The sequence below is a fragment of the Photinus pyralis genome, unplaced genomic scaffold (genome assembly GCF_008802855.1).
Source record: "Photinus pyralis isolate 1611_PpyrPB1 unplaced genomic scaffold, Ppyr1.3 Ppyr1.4_LG3b, whole genome shotgun sequence".
NCBI classification, from domain to species: Eukaryota; Metazoa; Arthropoda; class Insecta; order Coleoptera; family Lampyridae; genus Photinus; species Photinus pyralis.
Window position 1 is genome coordinate 2,708,941 of NW_022170510.1, and position 16,365 is coordinate 2,725,305.

At 35.4% G+C, this 16,365-nt stretch overlaps 1 protein-coding gene across 1 annotated transcript in view; it reads left to right on the plus strand.

The window, feature by feature from the left end:
• Nucleotides 1–5,804: 5,804 nt before the first annotated feature.
• Nucleotides 5,805–16,365, plus strand: part of LOC116166777 (M-phase inducer phosphatase-like) — a 38,620-nt gene continuing 28,059 nt past the window's right edge. Inside the window, exon 1 of the mRNA XM_031481900.1 lies at nucleotides 5,805–6,005. The gene's annotated coding sequence lies outside the window, so the exon portion shown is untranslated. The remainder of the gene's footprint in view (nucleotides 6,006–16,365) is intronic.

Genomic DNA, 16,365 nt, shown 5'->3' on the forward strand with positions numbered 1-16,365 from the left:
TAGAATGTAGAAAATTGTGCGACAAAATGAATTAAATATCGCTATGTATTAGCGCATTTTAAAAAAATACGATATTATATTCGTTATGGTTGGCTGCCTGGCTGGCTGACTATGCGTCTCATATCTCAGCAATTACAATAGCTAGAGACTTCTAATTTTCACTAAAAGCTTTCTGCTATAGTGTAGATGTGCAGGCTCTAGTCTATTTTGAGTTATAGATTACTCGAGAGATCGATAATTTTAAACTTTGCTAATAAAACACTTGATCTGTAGGTATTACCAAAAATGCGCTTTAATCATGTGTATGCATGTTTTGTAACTGAGAGACCAATTTGCTTGTGAAGCATTTGAATTCTAAATAGAGTTAATGATTGGAAGGTTTATTGACTGGGTTTTGTGAACTAAACATTTTCTTGGGGCGAATTAAATTTCTGGATGGTTCCAAAACTTTTCGTAATGAAGTTCCGTGGTAAATCTTATACTAAAAGAATATTTGAAAGTTTCTTTAATGAGGTTTAGGCTGACAACTTATTATAAGAAAGGAAGATCGGCAATTTTGACTGCGTAATTTTCCTACCACCAATTCCTCATTTTCCAGGCCTACAACGCAAACCCAAATGCACTTTAAATTGTTTAATTCAAATCATTTTATACGATTTGCAATTTTCATTTGCGTCCTTCTCGTAGATCGGTGGCATCGAACACTGGTGCTGGTTATTTGAGATTTGGAGATTCACTACTGAAACTTCAGTAGGTACACTTATGCTGTTGATGCAAATCACAATTCCCACAAATATGTAATGGTTCTATTACAATAATCCAGATAATTAATCTTTGGGTCACATTTATTAAATAAGCGTAACATGCGAAGTTGGGGCAAAGTATAATAAATTTAGCTAAAGGTTAAACGTGTCCGATTTACCTTTCAAATCTTTAAGAAGTCCTTTGTACCTTTTTAAGCAAGGCATTAAGAAATCTTTTGAAATACACTTGACTACCGCCTCTACCGCGATGTGAATGCATTCTCACCTGCTTTGAGAAATATTTGTACTGCTACATTAATAAAGACTCGGCTATTTACCGTACAGGTTTTGTGACAGGTGAAATCATATATCCGCGTACTAGAATTGTTACTAAAACACGGAATAAGTTGCGTCCATTTTATTATGAGAAGGAAGCCTTAGTACGACACCACACCCAAGGGTATTGTTTTTGTAGTACCTGTAAAGGAAAAGGTATTGTAAGGGCTTCTTCACGGATATGGACGTCATGGTTCACGAACCCTTTCAATCAATGCCACTTCTTTGTCTTTCTATACGGTTGTACTTTCATCTAACCGTCCTGTCGTGAAAATGGTGACCACTATATTCGATTTGGCCATTGAATAATAATTTTTCATTCGATGATTTGGCGTAATTATCTTAAAATCGTACTACAACGAATTACAGACACTTATTTGATTGCGAGTGTCATAATGTACAGATCAGTGGTTTCGCAAAAGCCGTAAATTCAAATTTAAATTTCATAAGTCTAGTGAAGATATTATATAATAACAAAATATTTTAGAATAATACCGAAAATCAAAAACAGGGTTGAAGAGTGTGTAAAAAAAGCAATACTACTGCTGAAGAAAAGGAAAATAGAAAAAGACAGGCAGTTGACAGATGTGAAACAAACGAGCAAGCTAATTGTCAATTAAACCTAAATAAATGTTTGTGCAATATAATAATGTATTTGAATTTTGTGTAGTATTCTTTTCTTATTAGTAGTTAACAATAATTTATATTTGTTAAAAACTGGAACCGCACCGAAAATTACTGAAGCCATAGAACCGGAACCGAAACCCTCAAAACCTCTACTTAAGTAGTGCGAAACCGAAACCTATATTTCATATGGGTTCCAACCTCTGGCCTGGCTAGAGTCATAATATTTTGTGCAATAGGTAAAGGTGTACTAGAGTTTGGTCGGTATCTCTCTACGTCCTCTAAGTATCAAAACTTGTTACACATAAAAAATCACCCTGTATAAGGCGGTTCGTTTGTGAATTAATTATTTCATCCATTACAGTACAGCTCATTTCGATTTCTCGTCTCTCTTATTACGGTGTAACGTAACACCTTATCTCACCAGAGACTCATCAAATCATAATGAAGATATAATCACTCACCTTTCTTAAGGTAAAGTTCGAGATGTAATAACGAGGTACGGCCCTTGAAGTCCTCCAGGTTGGGATTTACCTACACAAAGATAAGAGAAATAAAAATACTTCTTATATTTTGCACTACGAACAAAAACAATTTTGACCATTTGTGCCAAAACACCTCCAGCCTTTGCGCCTTACGTATTATGCAAAACAAATAAAAACCGAGCAGCTTCGTTTAGGCAACGGAAATTTAAAGTTGTTGTAAAACGATTTAAAAATGATCAAAATCGCCAAAGAAATAAGTTCTTTTTGGCTATTCCTCGCAGTTTTTGAACGCGGCCGTCACAATTACGTGCTTGAAAAGATGAGTAACTCAAAATTACAAAAATTTAATGGAATTATTTAGTTATCAGTAAAACATGGTCACACTGAAGGAATTGTTTTCAACGCCTGATTTAATGACTAATGCCTTATCTTCAAACACACGTTGCCAATTAAATTCAAAGTTTTTGAACGAAAGGAAGAAGAAAGTATAGAACCAAGGTACTTTACGAATGCCTAATTTTTAGACGGTTTTTAGAAGGTTGCATTCAAAATACCGTTTCTGGTGATTCTTTTGCAAAAAAAACTCTTTTACCCTATCAAAAGGAGCTTGCAGTCGCGTTGATTTTGGAAAATGTTGACTATTTTCGACCGAAAAGACTTTCTGGGAACGTTGTCCTTTTCGTTAATTGCATGCCTTGAATAAAAAGTGAAAACTTACTCTTTTATTAAATCAGCCTCGTCTGGGAAGAAAAACGATTAACCACAGGAGACACGAAACGCGTTTTCATTCCCGTTCGGGCGGTTAGCGGTTACTGACGAATGAAAAGTAAAAATTTTCAAATAAATGACTACGATTTTGTATCTAGAACCATCAAGTTTCTTTACAATTACATTTTTGCCGTGACATCGATCCAAAATTTTCATATTTACAGTTGAGGAGACGCGCAAGTTCTTCCAAATATTTTTTAACCGATGACTAAAATGCGCATTGGCATCATTTCAAACTCATCAGGTTTACGGACTCAAAATTGAAAACTTTCCACTTGACGTTGGAATTTTGAAAAATCGAAAGGTATTTGTTTTAAGGATTGTACTTAACTTTTGATAATGAGCACTTCAGGAACATTTTTAGTTAATTAAACGCAAATTTTCTAAGCCTAATTGAAGCTCGAAGCTTTCGCAATTACTAAGAGTCTCAAGATTGAGGGTGGTTCGTGTGAAGTGGGAGTTACGCCTGAATTTTCAAAAATCAAACGTAACTGTTGAGTCTAAAGATTTAGATTTGAAAACTTGGTTGAGACTTCAGATTTCTAGAATTACCTTCAACACTTAGAGCCTCAAAATTATTTTCTGTCTGAAGTTCGAAATATGACCGAGCACTCAACATTTCAAGTGTGGAAATCCGGCACTTTAGGACGGATAAATTATATCCGAAAATAAGTGTACAATTATCCCCATAGAGGCCTTTGAATCATTTATAGAGCTTTTTGGTTTTTTTCCAAGGCTATCCAGCCTATAGATATATCTGTAAAGGATCTACAAAGCTTTGCAAAGGTATAAGGTACCAAGAATCTCTGAAACCTGACAAAGCGCTCTGGAAGGATCCGAAAAAAGGTTTGACATTGGCTTGTCTAACGATAGAATTTTTTGGAAAGACGTAAAAGCTTCTGGAGAGCTTTCGATTGCCCCAGGAAAATTCAGAATGCTCTACATGCTTTTCAGCCACTAAGTAAAGAGGGAAAAGTCGTTTAGAAAACTTTCAAAAACTGCTTTTTAGATTTTTTTAAGGTGCATTTCAGGAATTCCTTGCGTCACATCCGCCTTCGTTCTTTATCGCCGATGAGTAATCTGTCATGGCTCCTCAATGTCTCTCGGGATTTCTGGAATATTCCCTACAGTAGTTTTAATTAAATTACATGCGAATTATATGCTACTAATAGTGCCTCTAAATGAATTAATATGTAAGTACTTTCTTTATATTAAATATAATTAGACCGATCCGCAACAGGGGGTAGTATTATCTCGGAACTGTTTAACAAAGCGACTCGCACACCTTGACGATTAGACAGCAGCCCTGGGGGAAGTTGGTACATACATATGTCACTTCAAATACACTTTTCATACTCATCAAACGGTTTTATCTTTAAAACTAGAACTTTTACTAGCTGGTCTATAGTTAATTTGGAATGTATCGTGTAGTAATAGTAGTCATTTATCACAGGTATCAATGATCGTGATTACAGTATATATCAAAGTACCGTGACGTATAAAACCTGCACCTTTCGTGATTATTTAAGTCTTTTTTTTCTACAATTTCTGCATTTATCATCTTCTCTGTACTAGAGCATGCGCTATAAATTGTAAACTCGAAGACGTGTGTTGTTTATTTGAAAGCTCCCAGCTTCTCCCCCGTTTTCGAATGTCTGCAGAGCAAAGGTAAACATTATGTTGTTCTTTAAATAATTAGACTAGGTCGTTCTTTCTATCATCTATCAAATTTTACCCTTGTTATTATTTCTATAAGTATTTGAGGGAGCGTGCTCTCTAAACCAGCAGGTAAGACCCACTAATTATACATTAAATCTTAGCCGGCTATGAAATCGAGATTAATGCGGCAATTATTCACTTCTATTCGTTTATAATTTAAACCTCTTCTGGAACTGAAGATTTCGATAAAAATGTTGGAGGCGGGCATCTCCTCGAATCCAAGTTTTCGACCTCTATGGTTGAACGAGAACGCAATAAAACAGCGTCTCAGATGTGGCCAACTTCTTCGAATAATAAAAAAATTAATTAGTATATTTATAGTAATTTCTAAAGTGTCTCAAACGCTACCCACTTTTTTGATGTTTAAACTACGAAAGTAATCATCATTAACCGAACAAAAAAAAAAAATTAATATTGAGAATTGCACTTGAAATGTTGTTCATACTGGTACTTTCAGAAACATAATATCAAATTTCGTGGAGATCATAATTTTTCCGCGCCCCGTTTAGGTATTCGACATCTTGGGGTAGGAATTTTGCAACATTTTTGCCAAATTAGAATCGTGGCTTCCAACTTTATATGCAGCAAGGTTTTCTTACGCGATAGCGGTGCAGTTAAACTGACTTCGGCACGGGATTGGGTGCTTTTAATGCAACAAAGTTGAAAAATAAAAAGGTTTTTTCGAAATTGGGTTTTCTTTCACATTCATAGGCTCTCCGACATGCTCTCATAGGAATGGTAATCATTGCGAATGAGTTTGAATTGTAATATTTGGAGTTAATAATCAATTTGACTACAAATTAAGGTTAACTTAATAAAGATTAAAAACTCGGCAAATATGCGAGAATAGCGACGTAACCTCAATTTTTGAACATAATAAAACAAGTTGTTACACAAACTTCACAAATCGCAATGTGGTCTGATAAACTTTAATCTTGCTATATTTAGATGCACCATTAACACAAGACGAATACCAAATGCGACACTAACCGTCTTCGATTTGCATACAAAAAAAGTAGGGCACCGTTAAATATTATGTAAGTACTTACAATTCGAAGAGAATAACTATAATATTATTTGATTGGTGCAGGTTTCTTTGCCGTAAAGATGCCTATTATTTTAACTGTCGCGTCGGTTCGATTTAATCATGTTTGATTGAGTTTGTGTGGAAATTCAAAAGTTGCGCAAATGCGTTAAACAAATACTTCTACACTATCGTTTTTATAAAAGCTTCTTCAGTGTGATTAAAAGAACATATACTTTGAGCTGCAACGCGAAATCCGTGCAGGACTAGGAAGTAGTTAAAGACCTAACCTAATGCAAAATTCAGGTATATATAACTTCGAATCCTTTAATATTTTTAGAATTAGTGAGATATCTTGAAAATTCATAGGCCATTTTTGAAATTACAATTGCCACGCTACGTTTCTGAAAAATAAGGTATTTTCGGAGTTGCTTATAGGTAAATTAAACATTATCGATCAAAGAAACAAAAACATTTGGATCTCTACAAAAGTTACAACCCCTGCAGTTGAGCATTGCTATGCATGTAAGTGTGAAATTTAATTGTAGAGGGCAGTTTCGGTGTTGCTTATAGATTAATTAAACATAATCGATCAAAGAAACAAAAATATTCGGGGCGCTGCCAAAGTTACTACCCCTGCAGTCGAGGAATGCTATGCACGCAAGTGTGAAATTCCTAAAAAATTACGTAAGTTTAAAACGAAAATGAAATTTATTCCTAGAAGGCAGTTTCGGGGTTGATTATAGATGATTTAAACATAATCGATCAAATAATCGAAAATATCTGGTGCGTTGCAACAGTTACAACCCCCCTAATCAACTATTGCTATGCATGTAGGTGTGAAATTTCTAGAAAATTACGTAAGTTTAAAACGAGAATGAAATTTAATTGTAGAGGGCAATTTCGGGGTCGCTTATAGATCATTTAAACATAATCGATCAAAGAAACAAAAATATTCGGTGCGCTGTAAAAGTTACAACCCCTGCCGCCGAGGGTGGCTATGCATGGAAGTGTGGAATCTCTAAAAAATTACGTAAGTTTAAAACGAGAACGAAATTTAATTTTAGAGAGCAGTTTCGGGGTTGCTTATAGACCCTTTAAACATAATTGAACACAGAAACAATAATATTTGGTGCGCTGCAAAAGTTACAACCTCCCTAATCAACTATTGCTATGCATGTAAGTGTGAATTTTCTAAAAAATTACGTAAGTTTAAAACGAGAATGAAATTTAATTGTAGAGGGCAGTTTCGGGGTCGCTTATAGATCATTTAAACATAATCGATCAAAGAAACAAAAATATTCGGTGCGCTGAAAAAGTTACAACCCCTGCAGTCGAGGATTGCTATGCATGTAAGTGGGAAATCTCTAGAAAATTACATAAGTTTAAAACGAGAACGAAATTTAATTTTAGAGAGCAGTTTCGGGGTTGTTTATAGATCATTTAAACATAATCGATCAAAGAAACAAAAATATTCGGTGCGCTGTAAAAGTTACAACCCCTGCCGTCGAGGGTGGCTATGCATGGAAGTGTGGAATCTCTAAAAAATTACGTAAGTTTAAAACGAGAACGAAAATTAATTTTAGAGGGCAGTTTCGGGGTTGTTTATAGATCATTTAAACATAATCGATCAAAGAAACAAAAATATTCGGTGCGCTGCAAAAGAGACAACCCCTGCAATCGAGGATGGCTGTTCATGAAAGTGTGAAATCTTTAAAAAATTATGTAGGTTTAAAACGGGAACAAAATTTAATTTTAGAGAGCAGTTTCGGGGTTGCTTATAGACCATTTAAGCATAATCGAACACAGAAACAATAATATTTGGTGCGCTGCAAAAGTTACAACCTACCTAATCAATTATTGGTATGCATGTAAGTGTGAATTTTCTAAAAAATTACGTAAGTTTAAAACGAGAATGAAATTTAATTGTAGAGGGCAGTTTCGGGGATGCTTATAGATCATTTAAACATAATCAATCAAAGAAACAAAAATATTCGGTGCGCTGAAAAAGTTACAACCCCTGCCGTCGAGGGTTGCTATGCATGGAAGTGTGGAATCTCTAAAAAATTACGTAAGTTTAAAACGAGAACGAAATTTAATTTTAGAGAGCATTTTCGGGATTGCTTATAGACCATTTAAACATAATCGAACAAAGAAACAATAATATTTGGTGCGCTGCAAAAGTTACAACCCCCCTAATCAATTATTGCTATGCATGTAAGTGTGAATTTTCTAAAAAATTACGTAAGTTTAAAACGAGAATGAAATTTAATTGTAGAGGGCAGTTTCGGGGTTGTTTATTGACTATTTAAACATAATCGAACAAAGAAAGAATAATATTTGGTGCGCTGCAAAAGTTACAACCTCCCTAATCAACTATTGCTATTCATGTAAGTGTGAATTTTCTAAAAAATTACGTAAGTTTAAAACGAGAATGAAATTTAATTGTAGAGGGCAGTTTCGGGGTTGTTTATTGACTATTTAAACATAATCGAACAAAGAAAGAATAATATTTGGTGCGCTGCAAAAGTTACAACCCCTGCCGTCGAGGGTGGCTATGCATGGAAGTGTGGAATCTCTAAAAAATTACGTAAGTTTAAAACGAGAACGAAATTTAATTTTAGATAGCAGTTTCGGGGTTGCTTATAGACCATTTAAACATAATCGAACAGAAACAATAATATTTGGTGCGCTGCAAAAGTTACAACCCCCCTAATCAATTATTGCTATGCATGTAAGTGTGAATTTTCTAAAAAATTACGTAAGTTTAAAACGAGAATGAAATTTAATTGTAGAGGGCAGTTTCGGGGTTGTTTATAGGTCATTTAAACATAATCGAACAAAAAAACAAAAATATTCGGTGCACTGCAAAAGTTACAACCCCACTAATCAACGATTGCTATGCATGTAAGTGTGAAAAGTTCTAAAAAATTACGTAAGTTTAAAACGAGAATAAAATTCAATTGTAGAGGGCAGTTTCGGGATTGGTTATAGATCACAGAATCGAAAATATTCGGTGCGCTGCAAATTGTACAACCCCACTAATCAACAATTGCTATGCCTGTAAGTATGAATTTTCTAAAAAATTACGTAAGTTTAAAACGAGAATGAAATTTAATTGTAGAGGGTAGTTTCTGGGTTACTTATAGATCATTTAAACATAATTGATCAAAGAAAAGAACCTTTGGACCACTACACAAGTTACAATACAACCCCTGCAGTCGAGGATTGCTATACGTGTAAGTGTGAAATGTCCAGAAAATTATGTAAGTGTAAAAACGAGAATGAAATCATTTCTAGAGGGCAGTTTCGGGGTTGCTTATAGATAGATCAAAGAAACAAAAATATTCGGTGCGCTGCAACATTCTAGAAATTAATTTCTTTCTAGTCGGCGCTACAACTTCACGAACCCTTTGATTTCTGTAGCCAGAACATAATTGGAAATCGTTTATCACGACGACGTTCCTTTAACTACAATGACCTTTACTTTTCGGTACAAGTTTAGGTAGGCCTTCCATCCCGCAGCATAAGAAATTATTAAATGTTAAAAATGGTTAAAAATTTAAAAACGACACTGTAAATGTGGGTTAGTAGTTATAGGATTACGATTATGAAGTTAACTGAACGTTCATTCACTTCACCACTTGCCATAAATTCTTCGGTAAACACAAAACAGTGTTTGTATGCGGCTCTAATTTTTTCGACAAGTTCAATGTCTCTATTTTATAACGCCAGTAACAACAACGAGCGTTGAGAAAAATTCCCAAATAGGTCAAGTATTGACATGTAGAAAGCATAGGGGCAGGATGCGGTTAGTTGACGCAATATTTTGTTTTATGTTTACGCGTGGCGTGTGGTGTATCTTTGTAACGGACAAAATCTCATCTCCCCGCGGTCCAAGTCTGCATCCGTCGACTACGCCCACCTCTGCGTGAACTCAGTTAGGGTTCTAAAAGTTATTTTACGTGGTGCACGTAGGGGGACTTTGATCTAAAACCACATACCATTGGTTCATTATGATAATTCTAATCTCGTATTTCATCCACCCTTATTCTTAGACTACTCTTTTGGTGTACTAAGAACAACAATACACGACTGCTTGGAGATTTTAAGGTTCAAAGTACTTTCGTATATGATTTTTGAATAAAAAGGAACACGTGGGTGAATGGGTGCGTTTGTTACTGGATGTATAATTTATATTGGCGTGAAATTTTAAATTGTGTACTATTGCGGCAAAATACTTGAAATGTCAGAGTAGAGCGGTTTCTTTGAATTTCTGGAGTATTAAAAAATTATGAATGCGGAAGCTTATTTTTGTGTAATTGATGTGTAGGCTTAACGAGTATTAAAAAATTACAGCTTGCATTTCAGAATATTTCGCGTATGGCCTGCAGTGACAGGGTGTTCTTTATTCCAGCAACCTTCCTAGCTAATTTCTCAAAGTCGTCCATGAATGGAATGCAAGTTATTATAATATACCTAATTGTTTATTCGAATATTTAAACGAATATTAAAATGATAGAGTATTTAACGGTAAGACTTTTTGAATTTGTATCGGATCATGGAATACGGTTACTCACACCCCTAGGCCCGTTTCTCCCGACTTGTGACCTTACAGTAGCTTTGTCCTCATTTTCACTATCTTTTGCGCATAATAATGAATAATATTGATTCTTACCCTAAATGAGCGATCTGTTGAGAAATTTACAATGAGTTGTCTAATTATGTTATACCTCCACGTCAAGTCATAGGCCTTCTCAATATCAAAAGCAACAGCTACTATGCGTTCTTGGTGCATGAAGCAGTTTCTTATGTTGTTTTCGATTTAGGTATACTATTTTTTTTTAGTCTCAGCAAATGAAATTTCATTCAGTTTTCGGGAAAACTTTCTCCAATTGGTACTTTCTATGAGCCATTTTCTAGGACACGATTATTTTATCCTTTTTAGTGGAATCTCAATGCTTATTGGGCACACGGAGAAAAATGTATGTTAAAGGGAATTAAAAATATAATAATAGCTATCAAAAAATATAATACGTATAGGGATAGCTATGAAGAATTATAAAATTTATCATATACATATTGTTGCAAGTGTATAGCTAGTTTTACTATATATTGTTTTAACTCATACAAAAAAACTGTATGTAACGGCAACCATCTCATATACATGCTTTTGTAATACGGGCATCTCTGCTTTGTATTAATGAGTAACTTAGATTATTGCAACTAATATACACACCCTGCCAAAAATGGACTGCACCAAAATTTCTCGGGAATTCTTATTAATTTTGGTGCGTAGAATCCAAAACAATTTCGAAAGAAAATTCAAAGGGCTGTAACTATTGAACTAGTAGCCCAATCTTGGAACTGTTTGAAATTATGGATTCTACAGGCCACATTCTACAAGAAAAATTTTTTTTTCGGATCGATCTGAGACAATTTTTTCTTCGGGGCCCAAAAAAAGGCAGTGTAAAACCTTCCTTTTTTACCAAAAATCGACTGCACCAAAATTTATCGGGAAAACACTTTTTCTTATTAATTTTGGTGCGTAGAATCTAAAACAATTCGTACTTTTTCGATCAGACTTCTCAATCAAAAGTTATAGACTAGAAACCAATTTCGAAAGAAAATTCAAAGGGCTGTAACTTTTGAACTAGTAGCCCAATCTTGGAACTGTTTGAAATTATGGATTCTACAGGCCACATTCTATAAGAAAATTTTTTTTCCGGGTCGATCTGAGACAATTTTTTTTCGGGCCTCAAAAAAAGGCAGTGTATAACCTTCCTTTTTTACCAAAAATAGACTGCACCAAAATTTCTCGGGAAAACACTTTTTCTTATTATTTTGGCGCGTAGAATCCAAAACAATTCGTACTTTTTCGAAAAAATACGAATTGTTTTGGATTCAGACTTCTCAATCAAAAGTTATAGACTAGAAACCAATTCACTATCCATCACCTTATCCTTCACCCTACCTTATCTTATCTTTCCAATTCTTAAGATTTTCCTTGAATTTTCAAATCTTTGACATTTTTACGAATCTGCCGTTGCTTCCAATCATTTTTAATTGTTGAAATTTACGTGAGGTTCTTGGGATTTGTTAGATTCCTAAGCTTCTTTCACTCCTCGTCAGAATCTTGTAATTATTTGAGTTTTCAAAATTTACCATTTGTTTGTATTCCATTTAACTATTCTTTTTGAAATTATACAGCGGGTTCATCGGCTTCTTCATTCTACTGCTTTTAAAAAATCCTTTTCCTAAGGCAACAGAAGGAAGAGCTATTGGGAGGAACACCCTGTTTGGAAAAACGTGGTCAAACTTACAACAATTTCTTGCCAATAAACTGTTAAAGCTAAATAAAAAGCATTTGATCGAAATGACTAGAACTATAAATAATTATTTTATGTGGCTGTTTATTGGGATTTGTGACGTCGTTACAAGATTGTCACAAATTAAACAGAAGGCATCAATCGTCAATTTAAACGCGCATCGGCGGTTTCCTTGCACAGTTTAAATAGTTATAAATCAATCTCTATCTTAAAAATTTATTTTACAAAATAATGATGTGATTTTAATAGGAAATTAATCTTGCAGTTCCTGACTAAAAACTTGATATCCAGCGAGTAAATAATCGGTTGAAGTACCTAACTAACCAGTTCTTCAACGATCATCGAGTATTTTTTTCTCATTCATTCCGAGCATTCAGCTTCTAAACATTTTTAAAGCTCAAAAATCTCTAAAATTTGACGTATCTATTTTAGAACCTTTAATTATTTTTCGGATATGCCTTTGTAGGGGTTGTGTGAAATGTAGGTTAGGGGTATTTAAAAGAATGACACTCGTACTGTCACTACTAATGACTCTCATACCTTATCTAATTATTTCAGTAGATTCATTATGACATAACATGTGTTTATGGGCTCCCTTTTATATTACTTATTTATGAAACGCAAAACACTTCCAACGAACACGCATTCTTTAGCAACTACATAAGATTTATCTGAAACTTAATTAGTTGAAGAGAGATGCGACCAAAACAATTCTGGTTCTCATACTTCAGCAGGTTCACCTAAGATTAACATTCATTTCTTATTCCTCAAGAGTTGAAAATAGTTTTGATACGTCTGAATATAAAATTAATTGACGCTAATTTCTATCTCTCATTAGCCAACAATTATTTGACAATTTTCATCGGAATTCGTGCAGGCAAATTGGTAGGTTGAATTGTGAAAATGGAAATTCTTGAAAAATTGAAATACTATGACTTCGATCACTCTGTGTGAAAATGACTACTTAAATCCTCCGAAACAAGCCAGCATTTTTATAAAGAGAAGTCTTTTAATGACAAATAACAAGCTCATAGGTCTACGGCTACTACCTCCTGAAACACACGGTGTAATGTTTATGATCCTATTATAAGAACAACTACTCTGAAACGTTTTGGTGAAATTTGAAATGAAATTATTTGGCGAGCAGAAGGGCCATTTTCTCTATGGTAAATCCCATATACTTTTCTTCAAAAGGGAGTGTCATTTTCTTTGGGGTTGATTTTTTAAAACTAGACGAGACGACATGTTGGTATAATTCCCTTGTGCTTACCAGCATGGCACGTCACATGTAAATCGAGTGTTTATTTATTTATTAGTCCCTCTCTTGTTCTGGGCACTCAACAGGCTTTCGCCCAATTATAGATGACCCGCATAATGCTTTGTAGAGATGCCTTGCCACTAAGTTTGGCACTTAGAATATAATATATTATCATACTCTATCAAATTTGCAAAATTTCCGGTTGCTGTTCTCCTCTAGAGATGTCCTAGTGCGACGACTGAGGCCCCTAAAAATTTTACACTGGAGTGGATCCCCATCTGGGTTCACTGCCGCCTAGTGGTAGTTATTTCAAATATGCTCTGGAAACGTTCCTCGCTTATCCGGAATTTGTTACAAAGAAGATTCTCTCTCGAAAAATTCTCCCCTCCAAGTAACATTCACCCCTAGTGATTGTGTACATTACGAAAATCGATGCTCGTAAAAAAATGCATATGATCTTATCTATTTGTTTAATTATTTATATTTGACACGTTTGGGTCGGATAACACCAAGTTAACCGCCCCCCCCCCACCCACAACCCCCCAATCCGGAAAATCCATCACATTGTTTGGCATATGGCGCGGCCCAACGCGATAGCAACAAAAGTAGTGGTGAAACGCCCCTGATAGTGCCTACCAGGGACGTATCCCCACCACAGTTGCCTAAATCCTGGGAGAGGCGACGACGCCAGGCATATGTCAAAGTTTCAATACTTCTCCTCTTCTCCTACAATTTTGATTATGCAACGGCAGCTGGTATGATAGAGAGAGAGAGACGTTGTTGCTATGACTTGTGCAATTTTCCGACACTCCCTCCTACTTTTTGAATATTAATAGCCGAACCAGTTTAAAAGTTCGTTTCTTTGATGAAATTATTTCTTCCACTTCAGACGAAACAATGAAAACAGTCATTTTGGCAGCATTGCAAAGAAAATAGAAGATGTAAGGGTTTTACAAATCAGCCCTTCCGCATTTGGGGCTACAACAACGTGTTACGGTTACAGTACTGTGCAAATTGGTCGTTTCTGGCAATAATTTCATTTCCACAATATTATTATTTTTTCAAATTTGTGTCCCGATTGTGGACCTCAACGCCCTTCGGGGTATCTTTTAGGACGGTGTCCAGTACCGCCACAAACGTACTGAGCTATGAATTTTCCCCAATTAGCTTGTTGGATTTTACATTACTCTCATAGTCTGCCCTCACCCCCAAGTCGTTACTTTACCCTATCCAGAATTAAAAAGGCGTTAAATTTGGTGTTGACAAGAATCTTGATTTTTCTTAAAAAGTTAAAAGAATCAAATTTTTAATTTCTTTGTAACAATTACGACATGCGTCAATTGACCAATCCACGAAAAAATTAAAAAAAATTGGTCGACACAAATTTCACGTTACTCTTTAACCAGTCATCTGATCTCCGTAGAGCTGGTAGGCACCCCCTTAAAAAATTAGAATGGTGTCATGCGCCGTACGATCATAATTTCTTTATGTTCAATTCAAATCAACTGATTTAGATTATCCCAAACCCGATGGGAACTGATGGAGAACCAGAAAGCAACTTGAAAAGTGTATGTCTAGATTGAAATTGAGCAAAGCTTGTGTGAACCTGTCAGCTACTTAGATCACTGCAGTTTCTAGCTTTTTGGAATGTCAATAATGCATTCAGTTGAAATATAACAATGGCATCACCCTTAAAAATGAATGAATTACTTTCTCAAGTCATTATCGCGAATAGGCTATTGCGTTCAGCGTGAGCCTACCATTAAGTTGGGGGTTGTGATTGTAACCATAATTTGAAACATGGGTGTCAGGCCCAAAACGATTTCCATAATTTGGAAAAGTTAACTTCTAAAAATGAGAGTTTAGTGCAAATCCAAAGTCGTGTCTTTTTCCTTTTTCGTACTAAACATTCATTTTTTTTTAAAGAAACATTTTAGAATCAATGCGTAACAAAATGGAATCCCCTCGTCTGCACTAAAAAACTGAATTTTGGCATTGATTTTTAATTTTCCTTGTGGGTTAGTTCCCAAAGTGCAAGCCTACGCTGGCCCACATTCTTGAGGATTAGATGGTCGGTAAGTAAATTTCATGTTATTTTATACCTAATCCTTCCAGACATGAGATTTTTGAAAGGTCAGACTGGCGTTGTGTTTTCTTACAATAGACTGTCGCTCGTGCTCATTTGTTGCATAAATCGGATCCCCTTCTTACCTATAATCTTATACGTTGAAGCAGATGTACTGCAACAACCCTCTTGTATAATTTTCTTCTCGTACGTTGTTATCAAACGCCACATTCACACGTCAGGTATTCGGCTCAACGTTTGCATCAGATCGCCCGCCAAAACTTCCGATCTTCAGGTACTTCCGGATCACGAAACACTTCCGTCTCCCCTTCGTCATTTTAAGATAACATGTCACCTGTCACATTTCGTTCTAAATTCGAACAATTTCAGTTCAGTTACCTACCCTTATTCATTGACAATTCTTCTAATAAACTTCGCTGAAATGAAATGTGTCAAGATTTACGCGATGCGAGGGACAAAATCTGTAATCTCCAATAGAAACCCCCTCCTATAAAGTGTTACCCTACTTTTGACATTTCGCAATCAGAGCAAATTGCCAAAATGAAATAATTTAAACTTGTGTTTACAACCCAATAATATTAATCAGCTGTAAACCAAAACGGCAGCGACCGCGAGAGAATGAGTGAAATGAGGGTGCAGCGGGGTTCGACTCTGGTTGAACCGCATTCCAATCTTAACATGTGAAAAGTTCTTAGATTGGACAGCGGGCTCCTTACATCAGCGCCACTATAGGAAGTGGGCTTAACGTCCTCGCGCTACCAACGTTGGCGGTAGGCATTTAAAATATCGAAAAACTAGCGACGAGCTTAACGGTTTTCGAGATCACTCTCTACAACGTTTTAGGAAAACTCTTCAAAGCAGCAGCCTTTTTTGAATGATTTATGGATTGATATCGTAAAATTGCTCGTATTCGATTAATAATCAAATTAACGATTCGTACACGCGGACACAGGTGTAGAAGGAATTCCGTTTCAGTCCATTTAAAATCTCAAC